The following is a 27,094-nucleotide window of genomic DNA, read 5'->3' on the forward strand; positions in this document are numbered from 1 at the left end:
ACCTGCAGACACGGCAGGTAAACAAACCGGCCCGGCTTGCCAGGGTGCTTACCTTGGTGCTTACCCTGGCGAGCCGGGTGCCAAAGGTTGCCGATCCCTGCCCTAGGAATTAGGATGAAGGCAAAGTCCGCCCCTGTTGTGGGGCAAGGTTGGACCTACAGTGCAGTTCCCCAAGTCTGCTACGTTAGCCTGTGGGCTGGAAAAGCAACTGAGTCCATCCATACCACTTATCTGTGATGATAGGACTACTGTGTCCCATCTACTGGGCTGAACACACCTCACTTTACGGACTTGGCACAAAGAATCCCTCCATGGAGCACATCGATATGGAGCCCCTGCCATGCACCCTCATCACAGGGTTGGGTGGTGCAGAGGTCCTCATGAATACCCTCCCCAGCAGTATGAATTTCACCCCGGCCCCTGATCCTGCAGTCTGCTCCACGTGAGGTTTGTAGGGAGTAGGGCTTTGTGTAGGCTCAAGCTTCCGCACACGCAGATTTGACTGCAGGATCAGGGCCTGTGAGTGTGATCCACAAAGTGCTTTAAAACGCAAAGCACTGTGCAGCGATGAATGTGAATCACATTAATGAAGCTTACGTTAAAAAACCCATGCGATATAAATGCTAACTAGTATTAAAGCATCCTAAAACAAACAGCACGCGTGGGGCTAGATATTATCATCAATAAGGCATTTTATATTACAACGAAGCTGTACCCTGATGCAATTGGATCCAGGCAGGTGCTCCCCTGAGCATGGGTGGAACCCTGGACTCAGCCCATTCAGAACCAATTGTAGGATCGGGGCCCAAATGCCATTGTTAGTAATAAAAAAAAGCGTTTAAAACAATAAGGCATTATATACACGCTAGATGCTAATGTTATGTAAGTGCATCGGACATGAAACGTATTCCGGAGGTGCTTAAAATATGATTAACAATAAAACCGCATTACCCAGCACTATTGCCCTGTGCAGGCTGTTTCGTGGCTGCCTGGGTGCATGTGCCTGGTCTATAGGGAATGTCTCTCTTTCCGGACTGGAACCTCAGCGTCCACCCCCACTCCTCCTTGCTTGCTTTTCTGGCGGCTGCTGGCTTGTACATCATTCATAACAAGACACCACCACCTGGCAGCGTGGCTTGTGTAACGTGTTGCCAGGCCATGGGAGTGTGTGTTCCTCGAGGCAGGGGAGGGTCTCTCCCTGAATGCTTCCCCCTGCTTGCTTTGCGTGTTCTTAATAATCAAACAATCCCGGGCAATACTGCCCGATACAGCTGGCTGCAAGGTGTGTGTGTGTTTGTGAAGTGGGGGGGAGGTCTCCCTTCACTGTATTGGACCCCTGCCCTCACCCCGCTGTTTGCTTTGCCGGCAGTTTGTATATTCTTAATAATAAACAGTGCCTGGCAATATTGCCTTATGGAACAGGTTGGGAGAGGGCGTGAAGAAGGAGGGTCGTCCCTCACCCTACTGGCCCTCGGGGTCCCCCACGCCTGCTTGCTTAGCAGGTGGGGTGCATAATGCATCATAATACAGGAGCCCCGCCTGGCCACATGGCCTCGTGCAGCTTGCTGCAAGGTGCTGGGAATGGGTGTAACAGGGATAGGGTGACCAGACAGCAAGTGTGAAAAATCGGGACGGGGGTGGGGGGTAATAGGATCTAATATAAGAAAAAGACCCAAAAATCGGGACTGTCCCTATAAAATCGGGACATCTGGTCACCCTAAACAGGGAAAGCATGGGGGGAGGCGGGTGTCTCTCCCCCCTGTCCGGGAACCCCACTCGCCCCCGCCCGGTGGCTTGCACACGTCGAATCCTAAAATGGCAATAGGGCCTTGGGCAGCCTGCTTGGGGGAGGGTGTGTGAAAAGGGGAGGGTCTCCCCTCCCCCCCAGGCCCCCCAACAGGGAGGGCTGGGCTGGAGACTGGTTGGGCTGTTGCAGCCGCCCGGCCTGCTTCTCTCCTCCTTCCCCGCCGCTCTCATTTCCGTGCGGCTGGCCACCGCGCGCTCCCCCAGCGCTGAGTGTCTGAGAGCCGTTGGCTGCTCTGAACCGTTTGGCTCCTTCCCTTAGTAACAGCTTTTACATTCTGCCTCAATTCCTCTTCAATCTAAATCACACACGCACACACACACACACAGAGATATTACTTCCCTCCCCCCCTTCCTCGGGACTTAATCTCTCAGCCCTCCCCCCCTCTCTTCCCCCACCCCCTTCCCCCCCCCTCGCTCTGGCTTGGGATCTAATTGAATATCACAGCACTGTTTGGTGGCTATTTATTCCCCCCCCCCTTTTCTATTTTGTGTCTTTTTTTTTTTTTTTTTTGGCTTGGAGTGGGCACCTCAGCTGAGAGGGAGCTTGTATGTGTCTCTAGCTGTATAAAGAGGAGGAAACCCAGGGTGCATTTCTTTTGCCTCCATTGCAAAGGAAAAGGGGGGAGGGCAAAAGCAGCCACTCAGCCATCAACTGCAAGGTAAGGACTTGGGGTGTTGTGTGTGTGTGTGTGTGTGTGTGTGTTTTGCAGCAGCATTTACCTCTCCTGGGCTGGATCCAGTGCCTCCAAGGGGGGGTTATTATGGAGCTTCTTTGGGGGAAGGCTGGGAGGGCTTGGGGGAAGTGATCAGGGCTGGGGGGAGGGAGCTGTGTTGGTCTGTGCTAGTTGGGGTGGGGGATGGGCCCAAGTGTAACATGTCTTTATTTTTCAACTTGGGTCCCTTTTTTTAAAAAAAAAAATGTATTTGGGGGAGCTGGTGGTTTTAATGGTAAATGGCACCTCTTTTTAAAGCTGGAGGGGGAAGGGCTTTCTTGCCCTTTTCTTATTTCTCCCCTCCCCTCCCCCCCCCTTTGGATTTTATTTTAAAGGCTTTAAGGGGAAAAAAGAATTTGCAGCAAATTGAATCAAGGAGCCATCATGAGGCAGGCTGGTTTATAGCCTATTTTTAGCCTGATTTTTGTAAAGAAGAAGAACCCCCCCCCTTCGTGCATATTTACTACAAAAACCGGGAGGGAGGGGGGAAGACCACCCCAAAGTGTGACCTGAGGTCTGTATTTATTTTGCAGTCGGTTTATGGGTTGTGTCTGCAATGTATAATGTTAAGAAAAGCTTGGGGAGAAATGTGCTTGTGTCTGAACTCATGCTGGAGTGGGGGAGGGGAATCTGTGTCCACACTTTCCTCTGTGTGATTTTTTTTTTTTTTAAATTTCCTTTCTTTTCAACTGTGTATGTTGTTTTCATTTGTAGCTTAGAGGGGTGTGTTTCCTTTTTAACTCCCCTGGAGATGTAGCCCTGGATTTAAGAGAAGAAAATATCTGTATATGTAATTTTTTTTTTTAAAAGTGTAAAGTGCCAAAGTTATTGTTGATCAGTTTCCTGTTAAGTTCTGGGTGGAACATGATCACATCTTCTTTTACAGGATAAGGGCCACATGTAAATGACAAAACATGGGCCCTAGTTGTGGAAATAAGCCTTTATACCCGTTAATGGGCTGTGTGGTTTTTGTTGTTTTTTTTAACTTAATAGTATTAAATATCCAAAATGAAGCAGCCAATCTTGTTCTGTGCATTCTATATTTTTAAAAAGACCTTTACGCCTAAGTTATATATTTTTCTGTGCTGTTAAATGAATATATTTATCCATTGTAAATACAAAACATGTAGTTCATTATACCATTTAATGGGGTTAAATTGTACATTGAAGTTGTTCCAGGTGAGTTCAATTTTCATCACCAAATTCCCTTTTAAGGAAAATTTTATAAGATAAAAGTCTCTTTTGAGAGAGAGGGAGAGAGCGCCTTAGTTGTGCTTAATGGCAGAGTCTTGTTGCTTGAGATTGCATGTTGAGTTTTCAAGATAAAGTTTCATCTGTAGGTTGCTGTGTAGGATTTCAGAGTGAAGTTTGCTCATAGAGTTTTTACTATCAGATGAACCCAACATCCTCATTTTGCTGTCTGTATAAATCAAGACTTAACTGATTTATGGAAGCAATCACAAAATATACTCATTCTTTGATGTTAAAGCATGGGAGGTAAAGAGTCATGATCTGGAAAATTCAGTCTTGTCACATAAAAATTAGCTGAGCCTGATTGCTGATACTTTACTGATCTAGTATATAAAATAGACATTTGAAAACATCACAAAGCATATTAACAAGGGAGGGGTCTTTATTATAGATGGGCCACGCTCTCTGGATACTGACCTTGGGCTTTAGGTAGAGCCTACGTAAAGAGGTGCTACTGGCAGAATTCAGGTTTGGATTTTGAATAATGCCTGAAGTTTTAGGGCTGTCCAAGTTTTGGGCCTTGATTGTGTAGTGAACTTTGCAAAAGCTCAGATGTCTGGCCTTGGTTTGGACATCTCCATATTCATCTTTTCAGTATACAGTTCAAACTTATTAAGGCTTGGATCCTGGAAACACTTATGCAGGTGCTTAACTTCAACCACATGAGTAGTCCCATTTGGTTTTAATGAGACTATTCATGAGCTTAAAGTTAAGCGTGTGTTTAGGTGTTTGAAGGATTAGAGCCTGAGATTTATAAAAAGCTTTACTGTCAAGGTAAATCTGTTTAGTATGCTGTCGGTGTTATGTAAATAATAATAAACATTCTATGGTTTCCCAAAGTGATTAATTTTTTCTTTTGGTTAAGATCTAATGAAATAGCACTGTATTTTATTAGTAATCACAGATCACCTGAGACTACACTTTCATGGTCTCTTAAATTTTGTTAGGGAAGTGCAGGCTTGTCTCCATGACCATGTGGTTCATATGGGATTATATCTTGGAAACTTTGTGGCAGGTCTCCCAAAATAGTATTCTGAACACCTGGCAAATATTTAGCATTCACTCCATAAGGGAAGGGGGAGGGGAAGGAAATACAATTTAAACATGTAAGAGTAGTTGGACTTGGGTTCGTAATTTTAGAATATACAGGGGTTTACGGTTGATTTTGTTCATGTAAATGTTTCCCTGCTTCATTGAGAGTAATAGGTCTAATAATTTTGATCAGCATTTATTTGCTGCTCAAGGTTCCCCCCCCCCATTAAAAACAGTTAATTTTTTTCTGAAAGAAAACGTTTACAAATCCGCTTTTAGTTTTTCTTCCAATGATTGATGTTTCGTACATTGGTTTGAAGTTATAAGGCATTATAAAGTGCTAAGTATTGTAAAACTTTACTTGTGACTTTGTAATCATTACCACTCAGATGTGATGGTAGAGAGCATTGTTAAATCCTACTCACAGATGGAGTAAGCTGAAATGGTCAGAACACAAATATATTGTGTGTGTATATATTCACTGTGTTTTCAGTTAAGTTTTTCAGTGAGGCACAGATCCTAGTGCATGTAAAGTAAATTGAATGGTTACTTACACAGAAGTTCACATTCAAGTCAGATGCCCACTGTTATAAATGTTATAGAAGCAAATTAAGACCCAGTCCTACAAGAGGTTCCATCTGGACAGACCCACACTGAAGTCAGAAATTCTGCAAATACAATGCACGTGCTTAGTTTTAAGCACATCTGTGACCGCCTTGACTTGAATGGGGTCTATATATGTGCATAAAGTTGATCATGAGAGTTTGCGCAGGATCAGGGTCTTAACTATAATTTCTGTAAACTATATATTTGTGTGTGTGTGTGAGAGGAGGACTTTTTTTTTGTGAGTACAATTTAATTCCTACCAAAGGAATATATTTACTGCTTGTTGATTGTTATTTCTGTTGATAAGGTAAAAATTCTTCTGAACTAGTATCTGCTGCGTGAGGGAGTGTAAAATAAACATACAGCTCATTAAAAGGTGAATGACATGACTAGTGGACCTTTTGAATGACCACTTGTTGAATAAATAAGTCTGTTCCTGTGTGGCATTGCTGTATAAATAGGACCCTACCAAATTCACAGTCCATTTTGGTCAATTTCACAGTACTATTTTTAAAATAGTAAATTTCATGATTTCAGCTATTTAGATCTGAAATTTCATGGTGTTGTAGTTGTAGGGTTCCTGACCCCAAAAAGGAGGTGTGGGGGGTGGTCCACAGGGTTATTGCAGGGTGTATGTATGTGCTACTGCTACGCTTACTTCTGTGCAGCAGCTGGTGGCGGCACTGCCTTGGAGCTGGGCAGCTGGAGAGCAGTGACTGCTGGCTGGGAGCCCAGCTCTGAAGGCAGAGACGACACCAGCAGCAGTAGCAGTGCAGATGTAAGGATGGCATGGTATGGTATTGCCACCTTTACTTCTGCGCTGCTGCCTGTGGAGCTGGGCCCTCAGTCAGCAGCCACCACTCTCCAGTGACCCTCCTAAAAGAACTTGTGACCCCCCCCCCTTCCCGCAACTCCTTTTTGGGTCAGGACCCCCAATTTGAGAAATGCTGGTCTCCCCCATGAAATCTGTATAGTACAAGGTAAAAGCACACAAAAGACTAGATTTCACGGGGGGAGATCAGATTTCACGGTCCATGAATTTGGTAGGGCTCTAAGTATAAAATATCACATCTTCAAATGAATAGCTGATAAAGGAATAATAACTCCCGATTTCCTGTTGTAGGCACAGGATCCACCAAACATCTTGGCTTCCCCATGTGCAACTTTCTGAACACTTCAGTGTGATGTTCTTTTATTTAAATTCTTAGTTTCCATAAAGAAACGTAGAGATAACAACTGGTTTTTCACAGACCATGCTTCATCCGAAGATCTCAAATGAGGTAGATGGGGGACTGTTTCACCCATCCTGAAAATGTAGCCCCTGTGAAATGAAATATGGCAAGATAATAAGTTGAATATGTCTTATCCAGGTGAAACTTCAGGAGAGTCTGCAGGGTTGAGCATTTGACTGGTGCAAAAATAATTGGTCAATTAACTGGTGAAATATTGATCAAATGTCAAAAATAGTCAAATATTTTAAATTTTGTTTTTTGTTTTTTTAAAAGAACACAAACAACAGTCACAAAAAGAATAAGACTTTATGGTCCCTTGTAGGCATAACCGTAGCTACTTGTGCCTTTATTACAAAATAAAAAGTTAGTTAACTGAGTTATTTTAACTCAGAAAACTAGGCAACACAATGAAGTTCTGAAAAATGGAAGAATGTCACTGTGATATAATCACAAAGATAAGCCGCCATGTACATCAGGTAATTCTTGCTGGAATATTTGGCAATATTTAACTGTGGTCAATTGTATAAATGTAGTATTTATTTTGGCAGAATGTGATACCTAATTGTAACTTGTTAGGACACTGAAGCTGTGTCTTAACTATGAAAAAAGGTGTGTTCTCCGCTCCAGTTAACTAATGTGGGATGAAATCCAAGTGAAGACAAGGCAGTTAGTAATTTTCGTGTGAGTTAGCAGGTTGAATTCAACCTGCTATCAGGGAGCCTTGAACTCGACCAGTGAACTTGTATCAAAACTACATTCTGCCTTGTATTCACTTGGATTTCATCTTGCATTGTTTAACTCGAGTTAAGATCATGCTTTTTTCATAGTTCAGACAAGGCCGAAGTTGGTTGCAAAAAGTGCCAAGGGATTTTTAATGACCATGAGTGGTCAGAAGTTTAGTTTTTAGCTATCTCTGAAACACTTCCAGCCTCATAATGCCTGATGCCTCCTAAAACAGTGATTTGGATACTGGTACTGCTACTTCAGGCTCTTGTGAGACTCTTTAGGTTCCCTATCTTCGTAATGAACCTCTGTTCTGGGCTTGTGATGTGGTGGCAGGAATTGGATGTGAACCAGTCCAAGTGGCATTACGGATTAGAGAATGTACAGTTAAATGGGAAGTGGTGTGCTTGTACAGATAAGGTGAACTGGTACCGTTGGCAAAAAATCATACTGAAGGGGTTTAGGTCAGGACTGACTTGGAAGGAAGATTTCTGCTTACTGAGTCACCAACACCACAACATGCAGCACTCATGCATCTTTAGCAATTTTCCATGCAACTACTGAGCCATCCTGAAAGATCCTAGTTTTGACATCTGAAAAGATGATTTTATGCTGTGAAGCTGCTTAATGCATTAATCTTTCTTTTTAAGAGTATGAATTAACACCTTTGTTTGGAAAAGAGAAAATCTTGGGTAGACATTGATGGTCATGTTTTCAGATGCTGAGCACCCATAGCTCACTTGAAGTTCGTGGGAGCTCTATGTGCTTAGCATCTCTACAAATCAAGCCCTAAGTGTATTTCACTGGCTTTTGCGAACTTCAGTTCGGGCTGTAAGTCCTATTTCTGTTGGGTTTCATGATAGTGAAAAACTACCACCTCCCCACCCCCCACAGTCTGTGACTTGAAATTTAATGTTTATTCCATTGTTGTAATTTTTTTTTCCCTGTTGCAAAAGAGTGATCTTGATTGATATTGATGTCTAGCAGTAAAAGTTCAGAATAATCCACAGAACATCCTGGGTATCTTGTTTGTTTTGCTTCTTTTATGATCCAAAATCCAGTTCAGCCTCTTTTTCTATGTACTACGTTACGGAGAAACTCCAAATAACCTGTCTGCCATAAGCAAGCATTTTGGAATATTACTTTGGATAGCTGGAACTGCATTGCTAGACATTTTAGTTGGTCTGCTGTGTATTAGGCTTCCCCACCCCCTCTGGCGAGGCAGACAAGCAGCTGTTTTTGCAGCTGATGCTAGTGCTGCTTTTAACCCATTGGTGGGGCTGCAGAGTGATTTAATCACCTCCCCAGTAGTGTAAGTTGCATTTAAAGCTCATGTTGAACTCCCACTGACATTACACCGTTGTAGATTTTATGAATTAAAACTATCAAACTGATTATGGAAACTTTTTTTCTTTTACATATGCAGTTGCATTGTTTGTTGGCAATGGCTCGAAACTACATAGCACAGTATATTTTTGGAGGCTTATTGAAGGGGAGAAGTTAATGGGTCAAATTTTTACTGTTGAAAAGTGAGTGGTGCTAAGTACTGTGCCCGACATGAAAACTGTAGACGTCAGCCTTGAGAGGCCCTAAATTTAACTTTTTGAATATGTTGTGTTCCCTTGACATTCAAACAGGCAGTGTTAAAGTTCACGTTCTTCAGATGGGCAACCTACCAGCCCCAAATCCAGTGAGCTGGGGATTCTTGCAAACACAGACACACTTGAGGTCAATGTCAACACCCCAGTGGCTCAAAAGGAAGAGTTGGGCAGGGAAAGTTGAGGGACTGTGTTGAAGGGCACTTAGAGCCGGAATGATGCTGGGTGGCCTAACCGAGGAGTGAAATTGCAGATGTTACCTTTTGTCCCTCATTTTGGAGGAACCAATCAAGGTTTGTATATCAGGATGATTTCTAAAAGTATTTGTTTTCCTGTACAAATAGATATCAAAGGTAGGATTTTTTTTTTAATGTTGGCCTGGCCTCTGCTCCTATTGGAGCAAATGCATTTTGTCATTGACTTTCAGTGGGGATTCAGTTGGCTCACCTCTGAGTGATATGAAATTCCTACACCAAAATACAAATTGGTGCAAAGATGTGCCTCCATCTTTCATACCAATCCACATTCCAAATCTGCTCAGCTAAGAAGACGACTCTCTATTTGAGGTTTAACCAAAAATGCTTGGGAGGATTTAGTTTTGATGCTGCATGAATTTTTTTATTTTTTTTTTTCCTGTCTAGGTGTGTGGGCGGTAAAGGAGGTCAGTGACAAAAATTAGGTTTAGAAGTTCTTGAGCATTATTTGTCCCATATGAGGTTAAAGGAAGTATTGGTGCTCTCCATTTGGCAATAAATCCTTCAGTCTGCAGTGTTTTGTACAGAGACTACTACTATTAAACAATGAATCATAGCTAATTTTTGTATGGATGTCAACATTCTTATTCTATTGCAGAAGTTCCTGCTGGGAGTCTTAACATAAACACACATCCCTAAATAAAAGCTCTTAAACCTAGATTTTAATTGGAATGTCCTTTACAGAAATACAGAGCTTGATGTGGTGATCTGCAAGAACCTTTCACATCCTAATTTTCAGAGTGTATTTTCAAATTTAATACTATAGTGACTTTTAATTTTTTTTTTTTTAAATTCACTGCACAGATGTAGATAATGCAAAAGTCAGAGAAACATTTGACATCAGCGTTAATAAACAGCTTGCCAAACAAGTTATGGTAACAACATATATTTGGTAGCAACACATTAGTTGTTTCTAACTGCTAATATAACACCCTGATATGGATTAGAGAAACAGGCTGCACCTTGATTTGAAAAGGCTAATTGTGTAGAGATAGCACTTGATTCTCATTTCATTTTAGGTGTGTGGTTAACCTACCTACATGTAGCAATTGTTTAATATTTCTTGTTTCAATTCTGAATTCATTGCACTGTGTAAGCAGAAAGAGTTTATAGCAACATAACCTCAATGTTTTACAGTGAAATACCACTCAGGCTATAAATTCCAAAGAAATTGCCCACCAAGCAATTTTAGATAGGCTTTGATGTGGCAGAAAAAGAGATCTGCTGCTAAATGTAAAGATTAAAATTGTTGGTTTATGTTATCTCAAGGACACTCGCCATTATTGGAAATATTTGCCTGTAAATGGGTGAGTTGTAGAACCCACCTTTGTCTTTTCATTATTGCATCTGCTACTTGTGTAGATTGTAAAAGGTCTTTGGTTCCTTACTGGAAATATCCTTGCATTTATGTGTTTCATGTTGGCAAAATCCATGTTAATAGATTCTTCCAGTGTCTCCCCATACTAGGTTATTTTTATAAGGTTTATTTATTCCAGTTCATCAAGTACCTATGCAAAGTTCTCAGAGCTTTCTTACTCTGTACATGCTGTATTCATTATATCTTAGGCTCTCAAAGACTCCCCACCATCAAAAAAACCTTGCCTACTCAGACCATTCAACAGCCCAATTGAGCTTTCCATGCACCATAAATAACATCCACTTTTCATCTTCAAGTACATAAAAGGTTGTTACAAGGAGGAGGGAGGAAAAATTGTTCTCTTTAACCTCTGAGGATAGGACAAGAAGCAATAGGCTTAAATTGCAGCAAGGGAGGTTTAGGCTGAACATTAGGAAAAACTTCCTGTCAGGGTGGTTAAGCACTGGAATAAATTGCCTAGGGAGGTTGTGGAATCTCCATCATTGGAGGTTTTTTAAGAGCAGGTTAGACAAACACCTGTCAGGGATGGTCTAGATAATATTTAGTCCTGCCATGAGTGCAGGGAACTGGACTAGATGACCTTTGAGGTCCCTTCCAGTCCTGTGATCCTACGATTCTATCTTCTGGGTGAATAGATAGGCCTTATTACATGCCCCAAAGGCAAACAAACCCACCCTCCCTGGGTGGGTCAGGTGGACATTACTAGCTATTTCCACTGAATATTCTTGAGTTTAAAACAGGAGGGGACAAATGTTAAGCAAGCAGTGTTATCCTGAGGTCCTGGTCTGATCAGTATCGGTTGGGCATCACACGAGAGAGAGGCATGCTGATTGCTCAGGAGTATGAAGTAAAAAAAAAAAAAAAAAAAAAGTAACTTTCTGGATGTTATTTATATTGACTAGGGCTTGTCAATAGATTGAAAACAAATTAGATGAAAAATAGGGAGGGGGCAATAATTTATAAATATATTATCCACTTTGTGACTAACTCTTTTAATACTATGGCTCCATACCAGAGACTGAACTGGTATGTCACCTAGCGTATCCGATATCTGTTAGTACTAGTGCTTCTGTTACATGGGCTGAGATGTTTTGCTTTTTGTCATTTTAAGTTACCAAAACTGTTAACATTAAGGGCCAATCTTTAGCTGGACCCACTGAAGAACTGAAAAACTTGCAGGCATGTCATTGGAATCTGTAAAATCCTGTTTGTGTATGCATTTATTAGCATGCTCAGTGGAGCTCCCCACCCCTTTTCCATGTCTAACTACTGCATTTTGGAATAGGTCGTTTGTGTTTTTCAGAGTACAAAAGAGAGAGACAGCACTTTGGCAATTTGATTTGGAGAGACTGAATGAAAATGACTTGCACTTTACTTGCTTTGACAGTAGTATAAATGGCAAAAGCCTGTCAGTGTAATGTTGTGTTTTGAAACACACCCATTTCTGTGCGCACATTGCTTATTCCGGGAGAATCTAGACTCTTGTATTAAGCTTTAAAGTTTTTTTTTCCCTTCAGAAAGACATATACCTACTTCTGTGCTGATTAACACTACCCCCCATTTCCCTGCCCCTCCCCCAAAAAACAAACAAACCCCAAACAAAACCATTACATGCCCACCAATAACATTGTGGCAAAATGTAGTTGTTTTTCATTTCTCTCTCCCCAAAACTCACCTCCATTTGCCATCTGCCAGTGGTGAGCTTTCTATTGTTTGCTGTCACATGAATAAATAAAATGAAGTTAATAGACTTCCCATATGAGGAGAGATTAAAGAGGCTAGGACTTTTCAGCTTGGAAAAGAAGAAACTAAGGGGGGATATGATAGAGGTATATAAAATCATGAATGGTGTGGAGAAAGTGAATAAGGAAAAGTTATTTTCTTGTTCCCATAATATAAGAACTAGGGGCCACCGAATGAATTTTATTGGCAGCAGGTTTAAAACAAATAAAAGGAAGTTCTTCTTCACACAGCGCACAGTCAACCTGTAGAACTCCTTGCCTGAGGAGGTTGTGTAGGCTAGGACTATAACAGGGTTTAAAAGAGAACTGGATAAATTCATGGAAGTTAAGTCCATTAATGCCCATTACCCAGGATGGGTAAGGAATGGTGCCCCTAGCCTCTGTTTGTCAGAGGGTGGACATGGATGGCAGGAGAGAGATCACTTGATCATTACCTGTTAGGTTCACTCCCTCTGGGACACCGGGCATTGGCCACTGTCAGTAGACCGGATACTGGGCTAGATGGACCTTTGGTCTGACCCAGTATGGCCATTCTTATGTTGTTGTTCTTATGTAGACCTACAACTTCCATGGCTTTCGTGGCATTTCACATTTCTTTCTGTTCCTTTCCTCCACCTCATTCACCCCCCCCTCTCAATTCTCTCATTTCCTGTTCTCATTTTGTCTTTCCTGTCTTTCTTTGTTACAAAAATGGCCAGGGAAAGCCTTTATATTATTTGACACTCTTAAGCCAAAACAGTCCTCTCACCCTATTCTCTGTTTACTGTTTTATGGTTTCTCTGCTCTACTCTTTCTGTCTTCTCTCCTTCCCCGAACTTATCTGCCCTCTCTTCCCCAGTCCAACTTATGCATGTGGAAGTGATCTTGTGCAGTCTTTGAATCAATAGGAATTTTGCTGTGTGTGAAGACAGCAAAATTGGGCATTCTTCCTGCACTGTGTCACGCTGTTCAATTTCATTGTGTGTTGCAGAGTGAAACTTACTGGAGACATGAGTAAGTTTCATTCAGCAGCCTGTGTTGCAGAGAGTAAGATCTGGAGGGGGGCAGCTATGAAAGGAAACCGAGTTGGCAACTTTTGGCAGTGTCTTTTATTTAATAAAAATAAACTTGCCTTCAGGCACTAAGGGTTGATCCAACTCCAATTAAAGTCAACAGGGGACTTTAATGGGAGTTAGCTTGGGCCCTTAGTAGGAATTTCAAAAGCTGCACTGGATTAAATGAAAACCTTTTGGTGTTTTTCTGTTTTGAGCAGTTTAGTCCCATGCTTTTTAGCATAAGGATTGTTTATAAGAAGTGACATTCAGGTTCTGACTTAAAGCAACAAAAGCGAAGTCAGCCATAATGAATTCAGTCATCGTCTCACCTAGTTTCTATTATGGTAGTATCTAGAAGCCACAATCAGGATTGGTGCCTCATTGTTCTAAGTGTTGTAGACCTTGGTCATGGAAACTGAAGTCTGTAAACAGACTCCTTTAGTACGGGCCTCTACCAGCACAGATCAATTTGTGGAATTGCAGCTATAATGTTGGAGGATAGTCTCTAAAGAGCCTACAGTCTAACTGTGTCCAGGAACTGCAGTAATGCCTGAAATACTCTGCTTAATATTTAATCTCTAGAAAGTGACCATTACTGATTTGGTGGAGTAGTTGTTCAGGAACTAAAGAAAATAAAATGAGGGAAAATTGATACGTCATAAACCCAGCAAAATCTTTCTGATAATGCGTGTGTGCCCTTTCTCTGAAATGTACACAAGCATCACAGGAGAGAAAATAAGATGTACTTTGACAGAAGGCAGTAAAAATGGTTTTTACTTGAACGTACTCAAAATATGATTGTAAGCTCTCTGGTGCAGAGACATTGTCAACACATAACCTAAAAATAGCACTAGCGGCCCATAGGTCGTAGACTTGACATAGATTACTGTTATTGCAATACCACGCTCTTGCCACTTACAAATTTCCATATTCAAGAGTATATAATGTAGAAACTTGGCATGTAAAATCTCTGGGCGTAAATAGACAGTCGTATTCACACCCAATGAGAAATCCCATTGGAATTGATGGGAGTTTTGCCTGAGTAAGAACTGAAAGATTGGATCCGCTGCCTGGGAGTAATTTTATTTATTATTTTGTTTTTTCCATTTCTGAGGCCTGGCCTATACTAAAGGGTTAGGTTATCTAAGCTGCCTTTCATCAACCTAGCCATGGAAGTGTGTTCACATAAATTTGACTCCTGCCGACACAAGTCCCTCTATGCTGATTTAGTAACATCACCTCCCCAAGTGGCGTAGAGTGATACTTGATGTAATTAGGTCGATGCGGTATCAGTGTAGACACTGTGTTGCTTACGCTGACTATTAATGGCTTTCAAGAGCTGTTCCACAATGCCCCACAATGACAATACCATCGATACAAGCGCTCCTGGTGAGGACACGCACCACTGACCCAAGGAGCCAAGTGTGCGTGCACACAAGCAATTTAACTGTGGTGGCTGTATGTCAAGATTGACATAATTTTGCAGAGTAGACATGGCCTTACTATTGCCAAACATAGTTTAATTTATTTGTCTGACTCAATGTTTTTGACTCTAAGGTTTGTAGTGTAGACCAAGGCTATCTCATTATAACTACATCACTCAGGGATATGGATTTGCTGAGCGATGTAGTTTATACCAACCTAACCGCTAGTGTAGATGGGAGGGCTTCTCCTGTCGACATAGCTAGTGCTTCTTTGGGAGGTGGCGTACCTATGCTGATGAGAGAAGCTCTCCTCGGCATAAGAAACTTCTTCAGCAAGCACTACAGCAGCACAGCTGCAGTGCTGTAAGTGTAGACAAGCCCTTAGAATAACATTCTTCAGGTCATTCGTCTACAATCTGGGTTGAGACATATAGTGTTCTCCCCCAGCCACCCCAAAATATTTTAAGTCTGAATTATTAAACATGGATGCTTCCAGTATGTTTTATAGCATTCACCAATGCGCTCTAAATTGTGACAGCTCTGTACTGCGTATTATTAGGATGCTTGGAAAGATATGGATCCTCAGTTGGTGTAAATTATCATAGCTCTGTTGACTTCATGTTGACGTGCCTTCAGCTGAGAAATCTGCACCTTTGTGAGCAGCTGCTATAGTCGACTGTTAAATGACTTCTTTTGGTGGCTTATAGATAAGTTGTAAAATATTATTGTAGTTTCATTACAGCACCAACAGTAAGTTTTTTTTGGATTCTTAATGCAGTTATTATAGAATTACTGAACATAAATAGATGAGTCATCATTTAAGGATTTCAGCTTTTTTTGCACCAATGCTGTTTGCCTAGACAATCTCTTTTCAGGAACTGTTTAAAGAGAATAACTTGCAGTTTTTGAAGGGCACCGAAGGAAGGGCCCATGGAATTATCTTGCAGTTCAGTGTTAATCCCCACTGCTGTCATTAAAAATTATTTCTGCAGCTTTCCATAAGCTTCCACACCTCCATTGCAGCAACATTGTATGTCCTTGGAACTCTAGAGAACTCAAACATCTCCTAGAATTCCTATTTTGAGACTAATATATATGGTAAGATGCTGTTAACTTTTTTTTTACTGTAATAAAGAGTTTCCATACAGAAAATGAAGTACTGCCCCCTGGTTAGGGCTGGGGGCTAGGAGTCAGGATCCCTGGGTTTTACCCTGTGCTCTGCTACTGTGTGATTTTTGGTGAATGATTAACAACTTTACCCATGCAAAACTGATCTTCTACTTCACAGGGATTTTTGAGGCCATGTTTATAAAGTGCTCTGAGATCTTCTTTAGATGAAAGGCTCTCTAGAAGTGCAAAGTAGTTTTAATTTTATTTTTCAACCTTTGCTAACTCTGAGTTCATAGCTTAGGCAAAAATATTCCTTTCATGTTGATATTTTCCATGCTGGGTTTACAGTCTGATAGGATTTTTTCCTCCAAGTTGGACAAAATTTGGGACCTGAGTCTGCAAAGACTTGCCTACTGTGTTTTAATTTCTGCACTGTGAATGACCCGGTTGAAGTCAGCAGGACTACTAAGCATATGTACATGCATACAGTTACATTCGTAAGACCTTGTAGGACCGGGTCAGTTAGAATTGAAGACAGTTTCTTCCAAAATTCCCGTGTCTGGTGATCATATCACAACGTGATGGTATCCTGACTGTTTGGGCTTGCCTGTGTAGCTGTGACTAAATGGCAGTATAATCATGTTCCTGAAACAAGATTTAGTAACATGGTTATACCACAGTTTGGTCTGGTATTCACAAGCAAGATATAAGAGTCACTTTTGTGTTTATGTGCCTGGCAAAATAGCTATGAAAATTTACAAGCCCAGGCACAAAATGTTCATGTGTGCCCTTCACTATGATTCTTGATAATGAAATATCTAATGGTATTTTACTTGCCTGTCAGAGAGATACATGGCCTGGGGCAGATAGAATTTTGCAAGCCTTGTCATGAAAGTGTACATCTTGCATGAAAATTAATATAAGACAAGGCACTACTGTGTTATAAGACAATTTCCCACCATGCAACTTCTGGCAGTATAGAAAGGTTCTAGAAGGCAAATCATGGTCTTTGGGGGGGGAAAAACAAACCCAACACCGTAACTGACCTTTGTGCATGTGTATAGTTTGCCTGCTTGTGCCTGCTTTACTAGAGATTTATAACACCCTGTTTTCACATTTCATCTTTTGGGCTAAAAATTTCTATCCCTGCTTGATGATGAAGTTAGGGTTCATTCTGTTTTTTAAACAGTTTAAGGAAAATCTCTTCAGGAGTTTTTGAATTACGGGAGAATTTCTTTTAAAAATACATATTATTGTACCATATATAGATGTATACCAGAAAGTACTGAAGCATGTACCTTATTCTGAACATAATCTACATAGCATTTTTGCTTGATCTATTTTTAATTTTTTTTTAAGAACTTCGTTAGTGGTTAAAAATATCACTTGTGCGCATGATCCTCGGCCTCTAAGATATTTCAGAGACCTTAATGAAGCCCTTTTTTCTTTCAGATGTATCTTCACATTCTTCTGACAGACTTCTCTAGGGGGCTGGGATATTTTTCATGGGGATACTAATTGACCCAACTAAAAATTCTCTAGAACCTCTGGTCTTAACATTAGGACAACTGACATTATTGGGTGTGTGTGTGTGGGGGGGGGGGGGGTGCGTGGGAAATTGGGTTTACCATGATTTTAGAGCTCCCATACCATATTATAACAAGAAAGGCAGCATCCCATTTTCAGTTTCTTATGAAACTTTCATATTTGGGGCTGCAATTTTCCAGGCTTTGTCTCTGTCCAAAGATGAATTAAAAAAAAAATAATTTTTTTTTGTGGGGATAGGGTGTGTAAGTGTGTTTATTTCAGTAGAATAGAAAAAAGATTGCTGTTAAGTTTTTTTTTTTTTTAACCATCTCTTTTGTTGAAATTTGGCACAGCAGTGCCCTAGCAAAGAAGATTGTTGGAGAGTTGTAATGTAAAAAAGCAGATGGAGTTGTGTAGTCTGGTAAACATTGGTTTTATTTGACCAAGCTGCGAGCCTATGAAAATTGCTATCTAAGCATATGTGCTAATTTTGGAACAAGATAATTAGTGCTAATGCCTCAGTTCTGCACACGTTTTCCCATGTGCATAATATGAAAGTTAAGCCTGTATATGTGGTGCAGGATTGGTGCCTACTCTTGTAAAGGGCCTATCTTGAATAACTGCAATATGCTCTGGATCAGGCTTAAAATGTTCAGCTAGGGAAAGCTGCACTTTATATACATGTCATGTGGCTACCCAGACAAAGTGAGCAGCAATTGTGCACCATTTAATATACTCTATTGGGAAGTTTGCTGCTTAGTGACACTCCAGAGAAGTGGAAGAGGCTTTTCATAATTTTGAAAGGCTCATAATCTGGGTCAAATGGATATCAGTTTTCAGGTCTGCAGATCCTTTACTGTGGGGTTGAGGTGGGGTGGATTGAGTAGTGCCCCAAAGGCAAGAAGATTTCTCCTTCCCACCATCCCAAAGCCACTGGAAAAGGCACCAAGACTCCTAGGAAAATGGGCTCCAGAAAGGATGTTTGAGATAATGCCCCTTCAACCTGTACCATTCAGGCTTTCCCTCTCCCTGACACAGAAGTCCTGTTGGGAATCTGTCTTCACTACAGAATTAGCCTGAGTTCTTACTTGGGTGTTGCACCAGCCCCCCTCCATTCACATGTGCAAACCTCTCACTTGAGTTAAGTGGTGCTTTCAACCTGGGCACAGCTGAGGGGTTGGTTTAGAGTCCAAGTTCAACTTTCACTTGGACTGCTAACTTGCAGTGATGACGCAGGCTAAATTATTCAACTGCTGATGACTCTCTAGTGCCTTCCCACAACTCTCCTGTCTGTCATGAGCACACAAGTTCTCCCACAATTCACTGGGATGGAATCTTAGAGCGACTCGGCTTACTGCAGTACAAAGATCCATGGCATATGCTCCAAGGAGTCCTAGTGACATACTGGAGAAGTGCAGCACCTGTGGGGACACAATAACGTGGGTAGGTCTTTGCAACGTAGCTGCTTGCACCCAGGTGCTAATTACTCCAACTAACTCTGTAGTGAAGACATGCTGGGAGAGCAGAGAGCCAGGACAGCCCTGACCTGATGAGACAGGAAGCCAGTAGAGGTATGTCCACCTAACCCATAGCAAGCCTTCCAGTCCTGGTCAATAGACTGAGGCTAGCAGAGCTTGGGCTAGTGCAATAGAAATAGCTGTGTAGACAGTGCTTTGAAGTTGTGGCTCAGGCTCTGAAACCTAGGAAGAGGGGGTGGGCTTCAGAGCCTCAGCTCCAGCCCGAGCCGCAACTTCAAAGTACTGTCCATACAGCTATTTCTAGAACACTAGCATCAGCCCTGCTAGCCTGAGTCTATGGACCAAGCTGGGACGCTCACTCCCGCTTGGTCCAAAATGCTGTGTAGACATACTGTTAGAGACCAGAAGGCCCCCACTTGTCATTTGGCCCCTTACCTTCCAATGAAGATGTCGGCCAGTAGGCGTACACCCTAGCTCCCTTCCGCAGCACCACACCAGCCAGGTTACAAGGCCTTAATTCATCAAGTGGGCTGCCCCTCTTGCTGACTGAGCTGCCATATTTTTTTATATAGCACCTATTTGAGGCATTCCTTAGTGAGTCCTATTTCTGGGTCAAATCATGCCTTCTAAGGTTTGTAGAGGAAAGGTTCGCTTCTGTGGATGTTGTGCGACTTATGGGATACGGTGTTATGGTGGAGCCTTTGTGTAGAGTTCCAGATAATGGCATTTTCTTTAAAAACAACCATCCAGCCACAAACATCAGAGGACATTCCTTGTGTGTATGCACTAAATGAACTTTAATTATGATCACATACAGTTTCACAAATGGTGCAATACAATATCCTAGAATTATTTCTAGCATCTTGTAGTACTGTGTGTTTCTCTGTACGTCAGACTACCTTAAACCTCAGTCCTGCAAGTTGCTTTACAAATTGCTTTACATGGACTTCAGTGGAGCTCTGTGTGGGGCTGTGGGTTCACTCACACAGAGCTCATTGAAGAATCAGGGCTTTGCTGTCATTTGTATAAAATTAGAGAAACTGTTCTTATACAAATACTTCATGTTAAGTAGAATATCAGAATAACAGAGAAATAGCTAACCTAAATTTGCAGATGAATTATCATTAACTGCCTCTTCCCAGGCTGTGCTGTTGGCTGAAAATAAATTGTATATTGCATTACTGTTGACTTAATTATTTACATACCTTAGAGAGAAGAGAACTGATAAAAAGAATGCCAAAGACATACGGAGCCATCACAAAAATGAAATTACCGAAAAGAACAAATACAAATATAGCATAAGGTGATCTTTTTTTTTTTCTATCTGATTTTAAGAAAAATGATTAAACTATATCACTGTTTGAGATGTAGTATGTGATCATTTTAGTACATACAAGAGAGCTTAATTAAGACTGAATAATATGTTGTAATAATGTAATCCACTATTGTGGACATCTGTGTATGAAATGCTAAAAATATTTTTTAATACAAACATAATATACAAAAAGATAGGGTTGTCCAAACCAAATACAAATTAACAAAATATAGGGAAAGAACACCAACTATCCAGTTTATCAATTGCTTGCCGTGCTGTACATACATATTAAATAAAGTATTACCCACTATCATCCTGTCCTGTTGATAATTCTGTGTGGTGAGCATTTTACAAATGTTGGGCTATATACTCAGCATACTCTTAGAACAGTCTTGTTGGGGGGAAGAAAAAGCAAAAAAAGGAAACTACATTTTGTCAGGTTTCAGAGTAGCAGCCGTGTTAGTCTGTATCCACAAAAAGAACAGGAGTACTTGTGGCACCTTAGAGACTAACAGATTTATTAGAGCATAAGCTTTCGGACGAAGAAGTGGGCTGTAGTCCACGAAAGCTTATGCTCTAATAAATCTGTTAGTCTCTAAGGTGCCACAAGTACTCCTGTTCTTTTTACATTTTGTCAGGGTTTTTCATTACATAATACAGAGCAGTGCACATATACTATTGGCCAACTGGGCGATTAAACAAATTTTTTTTTTTTTTTTTTTTTTGAAAAATAAAAATCAGATTTTTTTGGCATTACTTACATTGTTTTCTTTTAAGAATGAAATGTTTTAAATGAAATCTCAATGTAATATAAAATTATGTTAAGTCTTAAACTACTTTTAATCTCTTAAAACATTTATATATATATATATAGAAAAAAATCAATCCATGAGCCTCTATCAAAATCTTTACACTAAAGACTGCATTTCTACATCAAGAAAGTTGGTTTGCCCCCTGATTCTAACTTTTGAGGTCAAGCTTTATAAATATAACACAATAAGTCATGTAGTATATTAAGGGCATGTTTTGTTTAATAAAAATAAATGTTATGTTTTTGTCAAGTTATATTAAGATGGAATTTAAACAAGCACAAATCATGAGCAAAAAGTTAATTATGTAGTAAATAAGCAATATGTCATTCACTATTTTCTAACATACTAAAAATGTACAATTAATAAGAATCTGAAAATATTAAGCTATATAATTGCTAAATAAATGTATATAGTTATAGTGTACCCTCCTAGGTAGCAAAAAGATGTACAGATCTAGTGTAAAGGCTCTACTGAATTGTAAATCAGGATGTTTTGTTATATCAGCTAATGAGAATGCACCCTTCTTCAAAAAATAACTGAAGTATAAGTGGAAAAGTTGATTAAAAATTGATGATTTAAATTTAGACTTTCCACTTGGTGACTTAAACCATGATTTTAAATCACTGATTTAAATTGCCTTGATTTAATCAGTCCCCCCCACTGGCCAATATTTATTTTACAGGTATAGGTTTAAGTATGTGGAGGCTAATGGTAGTATCAGCAGATTATACAGTTAAATTGGTGCATGAGGCATACTGAGGATACTGGGTGATCGTTGGAAATACTATAATAATTAGAAATGGTTAGAGATGGGCCCAAGCCATACCTACAGATCCAGATCTGTATTGCAAAACAGTTTGGGGTTGTTTAGAACTGATGTTAGGATATTTTAGTGATAAGGGACAGTACTAAACTTTGTATTTGGAGTCCCACTCTCTCCAAGTTTGGGGTGGTTTGGATATAGGATTTTTGGTTCTGGGCCTGACTCTACCAAGTATTTAAAACAAACAAACAAACAAAAAAACAAAACAAAACAAAAAACAAAAACAAAACACCCACCTAACCCCAAAAACTAAAAACCCAAAAAACAATTTGAAAATGAAACAATGTTTTGTATCTGTTTAATAATAGACTGTATTTTTAGGCCGGGCTGGTAGTGCTGCCTATCATTAAGGTTGCCTCACACAGCCCATTATCAAACCCTGTTTTCACTTCTTTTATAACTTTACTAAACCTTAACCATTTGGGCTGAAATTTTCCTTGCTGGGTGACTGTTTCAGGCAATTTTTTTTTTTTTTTTGAAATTTTAGCCAAAACAGTTAATCTGTTTTAAAGAATAAAGCTATGGGAAAATAATTGTGTTGTCCTTGTTCAACGTTCTGGTGACCTTCTGTGTCAAGTATGTCTTTTGTCGTCCCTGCTTAAATTTGGCACAAGCAACCTGAGTTCTGGCTTTTCCCAACTTTTGCATGCTTTGACTAATAGTCTTTTAATGTAGGTTTTTATGCATATTTATTTGAAAGTTAAAATAGCAAGATGTCACTCGTTAGGACATAATCAAATGCTCAAAGATAGAACAAAAACTATTTTTTTTATTTTAAAGAGTTAATATTAATCAAACATTTATGAATATATCTAACAAATTACGACAAAACATTGTCTAATAAGGATGAAAGGGATGAGGTTCTTAAACACTGACTGGTATTACAAAGAATTTTGACTTAATGTATTCATCACCTTGATGTACATTTCCAGTTTATTTTCTCCAAAACGTCAAAATACCTTTGAAGACTTTGTTGAAGTTTATATTTTCTCCTTATATTGATGATTGATTTAACACCATTGCATATATATGCTATACAAAAATATTTTGGAAGAACGGACTCATTAATTTTGACTGTTTCATTTAAATCTTTATAGAACTGTTCAAATCTAAATTACGCCATTGGTGGGATGGATGGTTTCTGTAGGGAGCCTGGGAAGTCAATTGAGGAATGGAGGTGGGAGAGAACTGTAGTGTGAAAAGGGATTGATTCTGGCTGTAGGGAGGCAAATCTGAGTCCTGATTCAGGTCTGCACTGAATCCTGCACCTACTGCTGAAACTCAAATTCCTCTCCAGTTGTTATCTTGCTGTGGGTTGCTGACTACTCTTTTGGATGGTGTCACCCTTCCCTTTATAGTTATAACAGCTGTCCTGTGTACAGTACTATAAAATCCCTCCTGGCCAGAGACTCCAAAATCCTTTTCCCTGTAAAGGGTTAAGAAGCTCAGGTAACCTGGCTGGCATCTGACCAAAGGACCAATAAGGGAGGGGGCAAGATACTTTCAAATCTTGGTGGGGGGGAAGGCTTTTGTTTGTGCTCTTTGTTTTTGGGAGTGTTTTCGCTCTTGGAACTGAGAGGGACCAGACATCAATCCAGGTTCTCCACATCTTTCTAAACAAGTCTCTCCTATTTCAAACTTGTAAGTAAATAGCCAGGCAAGGCGTGTTAGTTTTCCTTTGTTTTCTCAACTTGTAAATGTACCTTTTACTAAAGTGTTTATCTTTGTTTGCTGTACTTTAAACCTAAAACTAGAGGGGAGTCCTCTGAGCTCTTTAAGTTTGATTACCCTGTAAGGTTAATTTCCATACTGATTTTACAGAAATGATTTTTACCTTTTTCTTTAATTAAAAGCCTTCTTTTTAAGAACCGGATTGATTTTTCCTTGTTTTAAGATTCAAGGAGTTTGGATCTTGATTCACCAGGGAATTGGAGAAAGGTTTCTCAAGGCTTCCCAGGGAGGGAATCCATGGGGAATGGTGGCAGCGGAACCAGAGCTAAGCTGGTAGTTAAGCTTAGAAGTTTTCATGCAGATCCCTACATTTGTACTCTAAAGTTCAAAGTGGGGATACAGCCTTAACAGATGGCTAATCAGAAGGGCCATGTGATTTACATTAGAAGGTCAACCTGGGATGGGAAACCAACTTTATAGGAGAATAGCAGAGGTGGACTATAATATCTAGGCTGTGTGTGTGTTCTTGTTAGGGAATAGAAAGGCGCAAAAGCGAGGGGGGGAGTGGGGGCAAAAGCTGAAGGGAAGGTTGAGCGGGGCCTTGTAGTGTATGTCTACAGTGCCATTAAAAACCCGCAGCTGGCCCATGGGGCTTGGGTGAAGGGTCTGTTAAATTGCAGTGTAGACATTCGGGCTTGAGCCTGGGCGAAGTGGGAGGATCACAGAGCTCGGGCTGCAGCCCAAGCCTGAATGTCTACATCACAATTAAACAGCCCTTCAGCCTGAGCACCGCGAACCCAAGTAAAAGTATGAACCAGCCACTGATGTCTAATTGCAGTGTAGACACACGTATAGTTTCATAGTGTTTAAGCCCAGAAGGGACCATGTTTTTTGTTTGTTTTTCACCAAAAAGGTTAGTAGTGATTTTACATCTAAAACTTGTAAAAATTAAAAACTTCCTAACTGTCAGGGTGGTTAACCACTGGAATAAATTGCCTTGGGAGGTTGTGGGATCTCAGTCATTGGAGATTCTTAAGAGCAGGTTAGACAAACACCTGTCAGGGGTGGTCTAGATAATCCTTAGTCCTGCCATGAGTGCAGAGGACTGGACTAGATGACCTGTCGAAGTCCCTTCCACTCCTTTGATTCTATGATTTCAAATCATCTAGTTCAGAGTTTCCCAAACTTGTTTTGTGGTGCCCACTTTGGAAATTCATGCCCCATACATGTCCCCCTCACTGAGGCCAGGTCAGGGGTGGATGGAAGGAGTGCCCAGTCTGGGGATGAGAGGAGTGCCTCATACCCCTGGGGGACAGAGGTTGTACCCACCAGGTGACAGTTGAGGAAGCCTTCTGCTTCCTGTAACAGTCAGGCAGTCTCAGCTGCCTGGACCCAGCTCCCTGCCCATTTTGCTTCCCACCCCTTTTCAGGGAAAGTGAGTGGAGCTGCGCTGAAGGGCTGGGGATGGGAGGGGAGCGCAAGACTTGCGCCCCTGAGTACTAGATCTCCTGCCAGACACAGCCCCCCTCCGACTCTTCAGTGCAGCCCCATCCACTTCTACTCAGGTTCTGTCTGGCAGGGGAAGCGGATGAGGCTTTGTGCCCTGGAGCTGCACTGAGGTCCAGAGGGAATGCTGTCTGGGCGTGGGGGAGGGGAGGTGGCAGTACTCCCATGGTCAGCCTTCAGCTTCCTGTTTGCAGAGTGCCTGCTGGCTTCCCCAGCAGAGGAGGGTATCTGCCAATTGGTGGCTGCTGCAGCAGTGGGGTAGACAGATGAGTTGGGAACCTGGTCCTGGCAGCTGAGCCCAATCGCACAGAGCCCTGTCCACTTCCCTGGCCAGAAAGAACCCCCTTCTGTCTTTGACCCTTGGAGGTCCTTGAGCCCCCAAAATAATCTTGTTGCATGTTCCCCCATTTGGGAACCTCTGATCTAGTCTGACCTGCATCTCACCCAGGCCATTACATTTCATCCAGATGCCCCTGAGTTTCATGACTTTAGTTAAGCTACAGCTTTTCAGCCCTCAGGGGACTGAACCATTGTATGCCACGGGTGAGAACAAGAGGGTGTGACTTCTTTCACTTCTGATGAGCACAGTTGTTTTCTGTCACTTAATGAACAACATGAGGATGTGCAGGCTAGCTTTTGAGTGCCCTAAAGCTTAATTGTACCATAGGATTTACTTTTCGTGTGTGTGGGGAGGGGGGGGGGAGGGAAGAAACCATAATGGCTCTTAATTCAGTGTCCCTTTCTAACAAGTTGTGCAGTATGGCAGGAGGTGAGAGGCAGTTTCTCAAGTAGGCCAGTCCAACACTGTTTATGGCTCCTTGGTATGCAACAAGCAGCTTGGAGGCTTCATTCAGCCTTCCAGACTGCACTATCTGGCCTACACGTCTTGCACAAGCACTTACTGAACTGTGACTAACCTTGGAGTTCGTGTGTAGCAGCATTACTGTGACTGGGAATGATGGGGGGGAAAAAAAGAAAAGAAAAGGGGGGTGAGGGGTGGGTGGGTAGTGGTGGTAACACAGAAATCATTATTATGCTGGTGTTCTTCCAACACTGATGCTAAGAACGTGTTGGGTATTGCATTAATGGGGACCTCCGTATTTCTACTATTGAAGATGACCAGATCCTGGGGGTACTGGCTCTGGTGTGGGGCCAGAAATGAGGAGGTTCAGGCTGGGGAAGGGGGTTGGGGTATGGAGGGTTGGGGTGAGGGCTCCGGCTGGGAGTGCGGGCTCTGGGGTGGGGCTGTGGATGATGGGTTTGAGGTGCAGAAGGGTGCTCTGGGCTGGGACCGAGGGGTTCGGAGGGCAGGAAGTGGATCAGGGCTGGGGCAGGAGGTTAGGGCGCAGTAGCAGGTCGGGGTGCAGGCTACAGGCGGCGCTTACCTAAAGCAGCTTCCGGAAGCAGTGTCATGTCCCCGCTTTGGCTCCTGTATGGCGGTAAGGCTATGCGGCTCTGTGCGCTGTCACATCCGCAGGCACTGCCCCCACTGGCCACGGTTCCCGGCCAATGGGAGCTGTGGAGCTGGTGCTTGGGGGTGGGGCAGCGTGCGGAGCCCCCTGGCTACCTCTACGCCTAGGAGCTGGAGCAGGGACATGCCACTGTTTCTGGGAGCTGCGCAGAGTCAGGCAAGCCACCGACTCCGCTCCCTGGCGGGATCTGGAGGGTCGGATTAAAAGGTCTGACGGGCCGGCTGCGGCCTGCAGGCCATAGTTTTCCCACTCCTGCCCTACAACCTGTAGCTCTTATTTCTTTTTTACTTTTCTGTAGAGCCAAAAGACCCTAACCGATATCATGGCCCATTGTGCTAGGCACCATACAAACACCTAAGGAGGGAGAGATCCTGTCTCACCGAGTTTACACTCTAAACAGAAAGGGAAACAGAGGCGGAGGTGAAGTAACTTGCTAAGTCAGTGGCAGAGCTGGGAATGAAAAAAAAAAAAGTCTCCTGACTCTGTCTAGGGCCCATCTACTGAACAACAATCCTATGCTCTTGGTTATCCACCTACATTCCTAAATCAGTCTAACTTAATCTCTGTCATTATTAATTTTCTTTTTA

General features: G+C 41.7%; 1 protein-coding gene across 13 annotated transcripts in view; it reads left to right on the plus strand.

Moving 5' to 3' along the window:
* The first annotated feature begins 2,224 nt into the window (after positions 1 to 2,224).
* TBL1XR1 (TBL1X/Y related 1) overlaps positions 2,225 to 27,094 on the plus strand; it is a 173,384-nt gene continuing 148,514 nt past the window's right edge. For 5 of the 13 annotated variants that reach the window (XM_065557721.1, XM_065557722.1, XM_042853774.2 and 2 more), the window contains exons 1-2: positions 2,228 to 2,465; positions 20,119 to 20,211. The gene's annotated coding sequence lies outside the window, so the exon portion shown is untranslated. Of the gene's footprint in view, positions 2,466 to 2,505; positions 3,034 to 20,118; positions 20,212 to 27,094 lie in introns of those variants that run through there. The other 8 variants (XM_042853773.2, XM_065557726.1, XM_065557723.1 and 5 more) reach the window with 5 other exon arrangements.

The sequence above is a fragment of the Chrysemys picta genome, chromosome 9, assembly GCF_011386835.1.
Source record: "Chrysemys picta bellii isolate R12L10 chromosome 9, ASM1138683v2, whole genome shotgun sequence".
NCBI classification, from domain to species: domain Eukaryota; kingdom Metazoa; phylum Chordata; order Testudines; family Emydidae; genus Chrysemys; species Chrysemys picta.